We start from the raw sequence: 11,428 nt of genomic DNA, 5'->3' as shown, positions 1-11,428 counted from the left end.
TTAGCATATAACCCTTTTACAAAAGGAAAAAGCTTCATGAACTGAACTAATTGTGTCCGATAACACAGTCTTTGGGACAGGGATTGAAAACTACTGATTTAGAGAATGGATTGATTGATTGATTGATTGATTGATTGATTGATTGATTGATTGATTGATTGATTGATTGATTGATTGATTGATTGATTGATTGATTGATTGATTGATTGATTGATTGAAAATATCTGGACGATGGATAAATGGACAGATGTGTCAGTGGATAGATAAATGAATCATTGATTAATGGCTGAAAAACTGGACAGTAAAGTGTAAACTGATTCAGAGAATGGATGGATTGATTGATTCATGGAATGGTGGAGGGATGGATGGAAGGATTGATAGACGGATGGATGAAAAATATATGGACGGATGGATAAATTAACATATGTATCAGTGAATAGATAAATGAATCATTGATCGATGGCTGAAAAACTGGAAAATAATATGTAAACAGATAAATATTTGGTAGATTTGTGGTTGAATAGACTAAGGCCCAATCCCAATTTTACCCCTTAGCCCTTCCCCTTACCTCTTGAAGCTTGGAGGCATAGGGCTAAGGTGATGGAGTAGATACCTCTTTGAATGGATATTTTTCAGAACCACACTCGCAACCAAGGGGTAAGAAAATTTCCCAGAATACACCAGCCACTCTGGCAGCATAGATGCACCCGGAAGTAAGAAGATCCACAAGTTAGTATTTTTTTGTCAATATTACAAATTTTTACAACAAACAAGCACATGTTTTGCACATGTAAACTCATAACTGCGTTCGTGTTTTATCGCCATGCTTTAAAAGAAAACCACTAAAATAAAAACCGCTAAATTTCGCTATCTGTAAGTAGTCCCACAACATACTGTCACTCGATGACACTCAAATACCCTGTCAGAAAAGTCTAGTGGCTGGGATTGAGCATTTACAGTGTCTGCTATAATGTCAATGTTGTTTTATGTGTGTTTACATAGATGAATATGGCCATGGTGTAAATACAAAGTGCGGTTTCGATCTTATGGCCACATTATATCGCCATGATAACATAATATCATTGTTTTCAGTGATTTTCTGAAGATAAATACTAAAAAATACGCAAGAGATTGCGATGATGTGTGGAGGTGTTGTAGTGCTGTCCCATTTCTTAGGGTTAAATTTTGAAGCCCTTCCCCTTCCGACTCTGTTTTAAGGGCCAAGGGGTAGGGATAGGGGTACAAAAAAAGAATTGGGATTGGGCCTAAGAGATGGATGCAACCCTTAACATGGATGATGGATGCATAGACAAATGGAATGATGATGAATAGACAGAACTGTAGAACTATAGATGATCATATGGAAATGTACAGATAGATGAAATAGTATAGTGGAACTAATGGAACAATGTAAAGGTAGACAGAACCATAGAAGGAACAGTGGACAGAAGCATGGATGGATGTATACATAATGAAACAATACATAGTTTATTGAAGCATTGATTTGTATATATACTAAACATATTTAATTGTAGAGAGCGGAAGAGTTGAGTCACTTGATTTTCACCCATATCCCCCTCTTACAGTCTAATCCTGCTGTAATGAGATGAGTTTTGCTATATCTAGTGTCTATCCCCTGTGGTATTTTGCTGAGCCCCCCACCCCCACAGAGCATGACATCAGTGTACAATCTTAAGCCGGAAATACGGCACGTCCCGCCACACGCAACATGTGCGATGCAACCCTCAACACGTACGACGCACACCGTGCCGCCGGGAAACCCAGGGACACAGCGGCATTGGGCTTGATGGACAAACCAGACCGCTGCTCACACATGTACATTCTTGCAAGAGGAAAATGGTAACAGCCAGTCCTGTGCTGTAAAATAGAAGGGTGCACCTTCATTGTTCTGGCCTCTGGTCTCTGGCCTTGCTTCCTGACACCTTCCGTTTGAGCTCGCACACAGATGGCCATGGATGTACAGGAACAAGTGCGCCCACTCTGCCTGTCCAGACCTAAATAGAGAGGCATAGACGCTCGTATGTAGCCAAGGAGAGGTAAAGGACATCTTCTTGACCTCGTGCATGTGTGTGCGGGTTGTTGACACTGTTAATGTACTGCCTTAAATAGGATGAATCCTATCTTATCCCATGCAGTGAGCGTTCTATATCAGGGAAGCTCATAGAGACACTTAATGCGTATGTTTTCATGTAAGTTTGTGAGGAGTTGCGGGGGTGTCACTGTCTGACAGGATGCACGGGTCAACTGTCTACGTGTGAGTGCAGCCGGGCCTGGGCCAGCAGGTCAGGGCTGGGCAGCCCACAGGAAACGTCCAAGACATTCTGGCCTAGCGCAGGGGGACTTAACCCTTGCACTGCCAGCCTGGCTGAGCTCTGGCTGTTGCCGGAAATGGGACTTCAATTCTTTCCAAATCAGCTATGGTGCATAGTTAATTCAAATTTTTATATGATAAATGCACTGTTAAAGGGGGTACTTCACACAGATTTGAAAGTTTGTCATCATTTACTCACCCTCATGTCTGGCCAGGCCTTAAATTTGTTCAAAGTGTTTGGCTCAGTAGCATTTATTTAAAAAAAAAAAATAAATATATATATATATATATATATATATATATATATATATATATATATATATATATATATATATATATATATATATATATATTTATATATATATATATATATATATATATATATATATATATATATATATATATATATATATATATATATATAAATATTTTTAAAGTACTGTAAAATGCTTGCGTACATAAAAAAAAAAAAAGTAGAAACGGTTTCGCTGTGTCGGTGAAAACTTGTTTTTTTTCATGGCAAAGTTGCTCATATATATATATATATATATATATATATATATATATATATAAGCAACTTTGCCATGAAAAAAACAAGTTTTCACAGACATAGCGAAACCGTTTCTACTTTTTTTTTTTTAATGTACGCAAGCATTTTACAGTACTTTAAAAATAATCTCATAAATAACTGAAAATAAATAACACAAATAACTCAATATAAATAACTCAAATAAAAATAACATGTCTCTGTTAATGTTTACAAGCAATGATAGTCAGACAAGTCAGACAAGTGCCAATTTCACATCTGTCACATCCATAACGAAGAGGTGTCGCATATGACATCCGTAACGAAGCTTTTTCCTCATAAATGCAAAAATGTCAAATAAAATTAAATAGTTTTTGTTCTATAGTGAGCAGACTCTTATCTTTTTGATTAGCATCGTTTCTTTTAAGTTGTGCAGTTTAATCCACAGAATTTCCACAAAGTATGTTGTATACTGTAAACTCCAATGTTTTTGGTCACGTCTATAACGCATGTTTATTTCCCTCAATTAATATGTAAAAATGTGCACATATTGATATTTTTCAGATCCCATAACTCTGTGGTTAGTTGTTTTGGAAAAATGAAAATGGATGTTTCAATATAATGTTAACACAGACTTTCTTTGTGAGTTAATGTTTTTAATTTTTACTGCAATGGTCACATCCATATCGCTGTAATTGCTCTAATATTATGCTTACAAAAGTTGTAGCTATTGTACTTACTGTTGTACTTACTATTGTTGGTAATTTATTAAGGTTTGGGTTTGTAAATATTTCTATATCATCCATAGTATGTTTTTCGTTCATTAGATTTTTTTAGGAAATGTTTTTAGCCATTTTTGTACTTCAAATTAAATTACATTAAATCTAATAACTAGATATAATAAACTAGTAGTTTAGGTTCATATTTGTTGTTGGTTTTAGTTTTCATTTTTGGTTAAAAGTATGTAACCCTGTTTACAATGTATAACAGTTTTCTATTGGAATGCATTTTAAGTGAGCATGTATTACATTTGTAAAGCTGAATTTTTGGTAGGGGCAGCACGGTGGCTTAGTGGTTAGCACTGTCACCTCACAGCAAGAAGGTCACTGGTTCGAGCCCCGGCTGGGTCAGTTGGCGTTTTTGTGTGGATATTTTCCCTGTGTTTGCGTGGGTTGCCTCCAGGTGCTCCAGTTTCCCGCACAGTCCAAAGATATGGTATAGGTCAATCGAATAAACTGAATTGCCCATAATGTATGTGTGTGAATGTGAAAGCGTATGTGTTTCTAGGTGCCTGAAAGAGGAATGAACGTGTAAAACATATGCTGGATAAGTCGGCAGTTCTTTCCACTGTGATGCCGCCTGATAACCACAGGTACTAAGGAAAATAAATGAATGAATGAATTTACAGTAGTTCTCAGTGTCACATGATCAGAAGTCATACTTAAATACTGAATTGGCTTGAAAGTATTTTATAATATGAATAATGATTCTCCTCTTTATTAATGTTCAAAAGTTTTTTGCGGTTTATTTTATTGAGTAAACTGACATATTTTAATTAGGATCTTTTGTACAAAGTTTTATTTGAAATTGAAAAAATCCTACTGACCCCAAACTTTTGAACAGTAGCGCATTATGCAATAGCATATTATACCATTCATGTATTCATAATCACAGGAAGAAACAGTCCTCATAAGAATGTTTGGTATTTTCTTTCTAATTTTAGAAATAGAGCTGGTGCTCCTCCTTATGCTGGGTGTGACAGTCCTGCCTTTCAGACTGGAAACAATGTGAAGCAGCACCTTCGTCATGTAAAGCAGCACCTCTGTGTCCCCTGCCATAATGGCTTCTTCTGCTCGACCGCCAGCCTCTCTAGAGTGCAGTAAGGAAGGGGGGGATACAGTGCGCCTCTGCCTGAGAGGACACTATGCGCTGGAATATGGGGACAGGAAGTGGCTTTCACGGTGTAGGAATTCTCAGACGGCGGGGGTCTGCTAGGAAAAGTTGACGTTTTTGGAAAGCCAAAGATGTTATGATGTGCCATGGACAGCATGCAGGAAGTGGTGGTCTGTAACAGAGCACGTTTAGGTTGTTCTGCCTATTAGAGTTTTATACATAGGTCAAAGATGAGGCCCTCAATACCTCAGGACATTGACTGCGCACCCTACAATATTCCTTTTTTTTTTTTTAGAGATTTTCATTTTGTTCTCAAAATGACACATGCATTTATTAACTTTTTCTGTTTAATATTTGTAATATTTTTTCAAATATTTTTAATATGTTTTTACAGTGATAAACTAAAATACAAATAAATATAAAACATAAATTCTTTTTTTCTAGTATCCAGCATAGTACTTCCAACAATGCTGAAAATCTAAATTCACTATTTTATTTCATTTTTATTTTTGTTGCATTCAAATTTAATTAAGACCGAGATGTTTTTGTTCATATAATTTTGTCATCCTAGAAATTAAATGTAATATGTAAGTTATGTATACTTCAATTTATACATTTTTCGTACATTTATCTTATATTATAAGTTAATTACATAATGTATGATCAAAACCCCTGATATAAAACAGAACTTCTGAAGTTTAATACCTCTGCATTCTTTATTTTTAGATCTTTACTGTATATGTGACTGGGAAATACATCAGTTTTCTAAAATAGAAAAGTTATAAGCATGTTAACTAAATTATTATTATGCATGAAAAGTTAAAGTGAGAATTATTAGCCCCCTGTTTATTTTTTCCCCAATATCTTTTTAACGAACAAATTTTTTTAATGATTTTTAATAACTCATTTCTAATAACTGATTTGTTTTATCTTTGCCATAATGACAGTAAATAATATTTGACTAAATATTTTTGTAGACACTTCTATACAGCTTAAAGTGACATCCAAAGGCTAACTACGTTAATTAGGTTAACTAGGCAGGTTAGGGTTATTATCAAGTTATTATGTAATGATGGTTTGTTCTGTAGACTATCAAAAAATATATAGCTTAAAGGGGCTTATAATTTTGACCTTAAAATGGTATTTAAAAAATCAAAAACTGCGTTTATTTTAGCTGAAATAAAACAAATAAGAATTTTTTCCAGAAGAAAAAAATATTATCAGACATACTTTGAACACTTTCTTGCTCTATTTAACATCATTTGAGAAATATTTCAAAAAGAAAAAAAAATTCAAAGGGGGGCTAAAAATTCTGACTTCCACTTTATACACAGTGCTCAGCATATATACACCTCCTACAAATCTCTCATTTAAATTAATATTTTCTATAGGAAGCTTTACAATATTATATTTGTGCATATACATTAGTTTAGTCAGCACTGAAGCCAAATCTGGAGCTTATCCAACAAAATAACTTAAAAAATAGTTCAAAAATTAGTACACCCAAATTTATATGTTAGAGAAAAATATTAAAACATTTTCAAAAATAGCAAAAATCAAGAGAAACAAAAAAAAAAAACTATTTTGTTGAAATATGGTGTGTATTTTTTTAGGATTTCACATAAATTTAAATGTAACAATGAATGTTCTGAAACTAAAATATTAGTTTAATAAATATATCTGTTTAATAAATCTGTTTTGTTCAAATGCACCCATATATATTACCTATAATCACTGAGAAATGGATAAAAATATTCATTATAAACATAGGGTGTACTCAATAATGCTGAGCACTATATAAATTATATTACATATGTTGAATTTTTTTTTGAATATTTTTGCAATATTTTGCATGAATTTAATTATGTTTCAATTTCTAAATATGTTTGGTGACTAAAATATAATTTTAATAAATATTTATTTTTAATAAATCTGTTTTGTTTAGATACAAAAAAAAACACATTGCCTAAAGCCACTGAGAAATGGATACAAATATTCATTTTCAAAATGGGGTATGCTCAATTATGCTGAGCACTGTATATACTTCAATTTATTAACATGTTTATTATTATAATTATCTTATGTTATGACTCAAAAAATTATAAATAAAACCTGTGCTATAAGCAGAATTTCGGAAGTTTAACGCCTCTGCATCCTTTATTTTTAAACCTTTACATGTGACTGGTAAATTACATTAGTTCTCTAAAATTATAAAAAATAGACATAATGTATATGTTTGCATGTTGATGTATGCATGTTAACTATTTTATATTTATGCATATATTTATGAATGCTATTAGGTATGTTGAATTTTTATAAATAGGTCATGGATGCGTCACTCGCTTCAGCCCCGTCAGTGTTTCAGGATAGACGTCTGCTTACTTCCTGGTGCCACACAGAGGGCATCTCTACTCAAGAGTCCCCTAGATAGCGGGCTATACTTAAGCAGGGCCCATCCTGTTTTGCGAATCTGCTGTAACCTTGAGCGTTTTGACTTTTCCTGCATCTTGCTCGAAAACAGTCAGCTGTTATCATTCCAACGTTGTGTTTGTACCCCACTCCACGTTGCTAGCCGGTCACTCTGATACTTTACACCGCATCTGTTTGTCTCTGAGGCAGACGCTCTTGACTGTTTTAATGTCCATCTCGCCGATGGCTGCGTTCCAGATCTCAGCTTAGCCAGTGTGGGCTTTCTTGGTTTCACATCCCTCTTCAGCCAAACACAAACACACACGTCCGGCCAGCCTGACCCGAGCTATCTCTCCGCCTGCGAGTGCCAGACGCACACACACACATACACACACGCCCTGGACCCTCCTGCTCTTCCCACGTTCCTCCTCTCCCTCTACGCTCCCCTGTTCTTCTCTCTCTTCTCTGCTTGCGTTTCCTTCTCTCCTTTCCTCTGCCTCAGCACCCTTGTACATCTCATTGTCTCTGGTCTCTTCATCTTTCTCAACTTCCTGTGTCTTGCACCCCGTGCCCTCTCACGCCCCCTCTTTCAACCTCCCCCTCTGTCTCTCCACATCTTTCTCTCTTCGCGACGTGACTTTTAGCACAGACATTGGGTCTGTTGCCAATAATCTGGGGCAGAGACCAGAGATGAGCATGCACACGCACACAAACACACTGTAGACACACACACATAGACAAATGCAAATATAATAAGGCACATTCTACTGTAATGCCACTTCCCTAAACAAACTAACAAGATTCTAGTATTTATAGTAATATTGCACATTCAGCTCCACTACCAATGTCTGTGGCCATCGAATAACCGTTGAACCATAATGAAACAAGCATTATGCATTTGAAACAATCATGACTGTTAAAAATATTATTTTGGACATTTATATAAACTAATATATAAGCTTTTTGTCATGTAGTAGCTGACTACAAATATGACCCTACCATCTAATGTTACAACAGAAACTGAGACTCATCAGGCCAAGCAAACTTTTTTCCTGTGCCTTGGCTTCCTGTTCTTAGCTGACTGAACTGTTGTTTTGCTGCTGCTGCTGCTGCTCATCTGCTTCAAGGTTTGACAAAAAGAGATGCTCCTCTATTAACCTAATGAGTGATTATTTTAGTTACTTTTGACTTTTTATGAGCTCAAACCAGTCTAGTGAATGTCCTCTGCCACCAACAAGGCATTTTCACCCACTGAACTTCTATATTATTGTATATTTTCTCTTTTACAGGTCATTTTCTGTAGAGTAGGACTTATGGCAAATATTCAGCCCAGGATCATTCTGATTACGTTCCCCCATATACATTTCTGGAGAGAAAATACGTCCCATGAGCTACATTTTTTGCAGGTTTTGTTCTTAGAATCCACCAGACCCTGCAGTGTATGCTTTTTGATACCTTAAATATCTCTCGCGAGTGACGTTCATGCCTGCTGTTCTCATGTATATACACCAGAGACCGCTGTCGACTGACTGACCAACCAACCAACCAATACCCCCACCCTCCCCTTCCTTAAACCCAACCAATAGTGTTTTAAAAAAAATCCAGAAAAAGAAAAGCCCTCGTAAAGACCATAAAAAAACAAATTTTCCTATTTCACCACATTCTCACCCTGTTATTTACATGTTTATTTTATTTTTTAGCTTTTGTTTTTGTTTTACGTGCTTTTTGGAACCATTCTACACTAGAACCACGTTGTCGAGGTCAACTCTGCTCAGTGTCCACCGACAAACATGTTGAGCTACCGAACCAACTGGTAACAGCGGAAAAGTCGTCCACATCGAGGTAAGCAGTCAGCTAGTTCACGAAAAAAGTAATGGCATCATACCACCCCCATAGTTCATTTTAAAGATGAAATGCAGCCATACGTAGCTCTGTAGCACATTCGTGATCTCCAGAAATGTGTATAGGGTTTTCAGAATGAGCCCTTGTTGCAAATATCTCATATCACAATACAAGTAATCTCATGCATATATATATATAATATGCATCACGCTATAGCACTTTTTCTATTAATTCAATCAATTAATAGTTTATATGTATATTGACCACATGGAAAGAACTATTTATTTAACGAATTTTAAAAGTATATAAAAAATATACTCATTTATATGTGATTATTTTTCTATTTTTAGGGCAAATGTTTTATTAAGAATGTAGATATATAAAATAAATATTGACGAAATAAAAAACGCTTTTAAAATCTAGTGATTACAGGTTCAACATAAAATATTGATTTCAAGCATTCAACTTTCTCTCCTATTGTTCCATGTTGTTATTCTCATTTCTGCCTTTAGTGTAATATTGTGCTCATTCACATGATGAAAAGTTATTACTGTTTTCATTGTGGGAAACTCCCAGTACATCAGCTGTTTGTGAAAATCTCAAACCAGCTCATCTGGCTTCAAGAGCCATGCCATGTTGAGTCACTTTAATCACTTTTCTTCTTCATTGCCATGCTGGGTTTGATTTTCAGCAAATTGCCTTGAAAACTTCTACATACCTAAATGCATTGAGTTACACAGAGCATCTTGGTGTTCCTAGTGCCATACTTTTTCATTACAGAAAAACTTTCTTTTATCCCTTAAACCTCACCATTTGGTTGCAATTGTACTATTACGCAACCACTAGTTTGGTTGTCATTGTACAATAAAAAACAGGTTATAGTACTTGGAACTTTTCATTTTACTGCAGATTTGACATGACACAATTCAATGCAGGATTTTCAGAAAGATTAAAATGCTGTGCTGATTATATTGAATCTGGTGTAATGTTATGGTGTTATGTGTTATTATGTACAATGATGTGCTTGATAGATTGTTTGATATATACTTAAGCATTTTTGAGTCACAGTAGGTCCCTAAAAGAAGGATGTAGGCTTTCAAACACATTACATCAGTGGGCACACAGCTGACCTTTCGAACTTTTGAAATATGCAAATCTGCCAATCATACGGATGTGTGTTTATTTCTGAGTCTACAGTCAACCACACACATTCAAACTGTGTATTTTAATGAAGGGGCGGGGGAAACAGCATTAAAAAATAGCCAACTACTACAATTTTTTTCTTTTTCAAATCTTAATAACATTATATCGACCTCAAAGAACAGCTCACAATAAAAAGGGCAGTTCATGACCTCTTTAATAATGTAGCTACTTATTGAATGAATAATATTTCTTTGCCTGTCACACTCTTCCATCTCCATATCTCTGCTTATCACTTTACTGCTTTCTGTCCATCTTTCAGTCATTCTTTATCACAAACAGACTGTTAATGAGCCATGCGCCCAGAATTAATGAGAGAGTGAGAGAGGGACATTAAATCATGTCACATAACAGGCTTCTGAAGCAATGACTCTAGAATTACGTTGTTGTGTTGTTTTTCCTGAGTTGCATGGATCAAAAGCAGGACATGTGATCCTGGGAACAGAGAAGTGAGAGAGAACGTTTGTGAGAATGAAAGAGAAAGAAAGGATCAAGCCATAACTGGCACAGTCAGTCACATATACTCTATGTGGAGGATAAATAAAGACATAAGATTACAGCGTCTCTTTTTAGGTTCAGAGAAAAATACAGAAATTGAATATCTCTTTCTGTTTGTTCAAATGATTGGAGATCAGATTAAATCAGCTCTAAATTTCATCACATGTGAACACTCTAAATAAATTATCTTGTTTCATGTTGTCCCAAAATATATCAATTAAGCTTAATTGTTTTCAATTCACTTAAATTTGTCAAAAGGTTTAATTTGTCACAAAAATTGTGTTTTTTTAACTCATTTTAAATATGTAGTTTGAACAAGAAGCAAAATTCATTTCTTTGTGTACTTATTTAAAATGGTCAGAAACGACACAATTTTTGGAAGTTTTAGGGAGACAACCTAATTGTTTTATGTTCAAGCCAGGTTTTGCTGTGCTCATATTGCTTCGTTTACTCAAATGGATTAAGTTCACAGTACTCATTAGGACTTATTTTTTAAATTAAATGGTTTGTTGCAATCGGTTTCCTCAAACGGTTTGAGTTACCTTAACTTTTTGGGTTTTACAATGTAGGATTCTCCAATACCTATATAAATAAAGTTGCAATAGTTTAACCGTGACGATATAAATATATGAATTAATCTCTCGTATTCCACACAAGTTAAAATGCCTTTCACTTTGGCTAATAATCTCAACTGGAAAACAAGTAGATAATTATAGATTATGTATATA

General features: G+C 35.0%; 1 long non-coding RNA gene across 3 annotated transcripts in view; it reads left to right on the top strand.

The window, feature by feature from the left end:
- Positions 1-11,428, top strand: part of LOC147840654 (uncharacterized) — a 52,160-nt gene that overhangs the window by 24,439 nt on the left and 16,293 nt on the right. Inside the window, exons 3-4 of one of the 3 annotated variants that reach the window (XR_015509515.1) lie at positions 4,146-4,230; positions 4,582-6,888. The exons of 1 other annotated variant lie outside the window; for it this stretch is intronic. This is a non-coding gene — a long non-coding RNA (uncharacterized LOC147840654). Of the gene's footprint in view, positions 1-4,145; positions 4,231-4,581; positions 6,889-11,428 lie in introns of those variants that run through there. One more of the 3 variants, XR_015509516.1, reaches the window with a different exon arrangement.

The sequence above is a fragment of the Danio rerio genome, chromosome 15 (genome assembly GCF_052040795.2).
Source record: "Danio rerio strain M-AB ecotype USA chromosome 15, GRCz13ab, whole genome shotgun sequence".
Classification (NCBI taxonomy): domain Eukaryota; kingdom Metazoa; phylum Chordata; class Actinopteri; order Cypriniformes; family Danionidae; genus Danio; species Danio rerio.
This window is presented reverse-complemented; position numbering and strand designations above follow the sequence as displayed.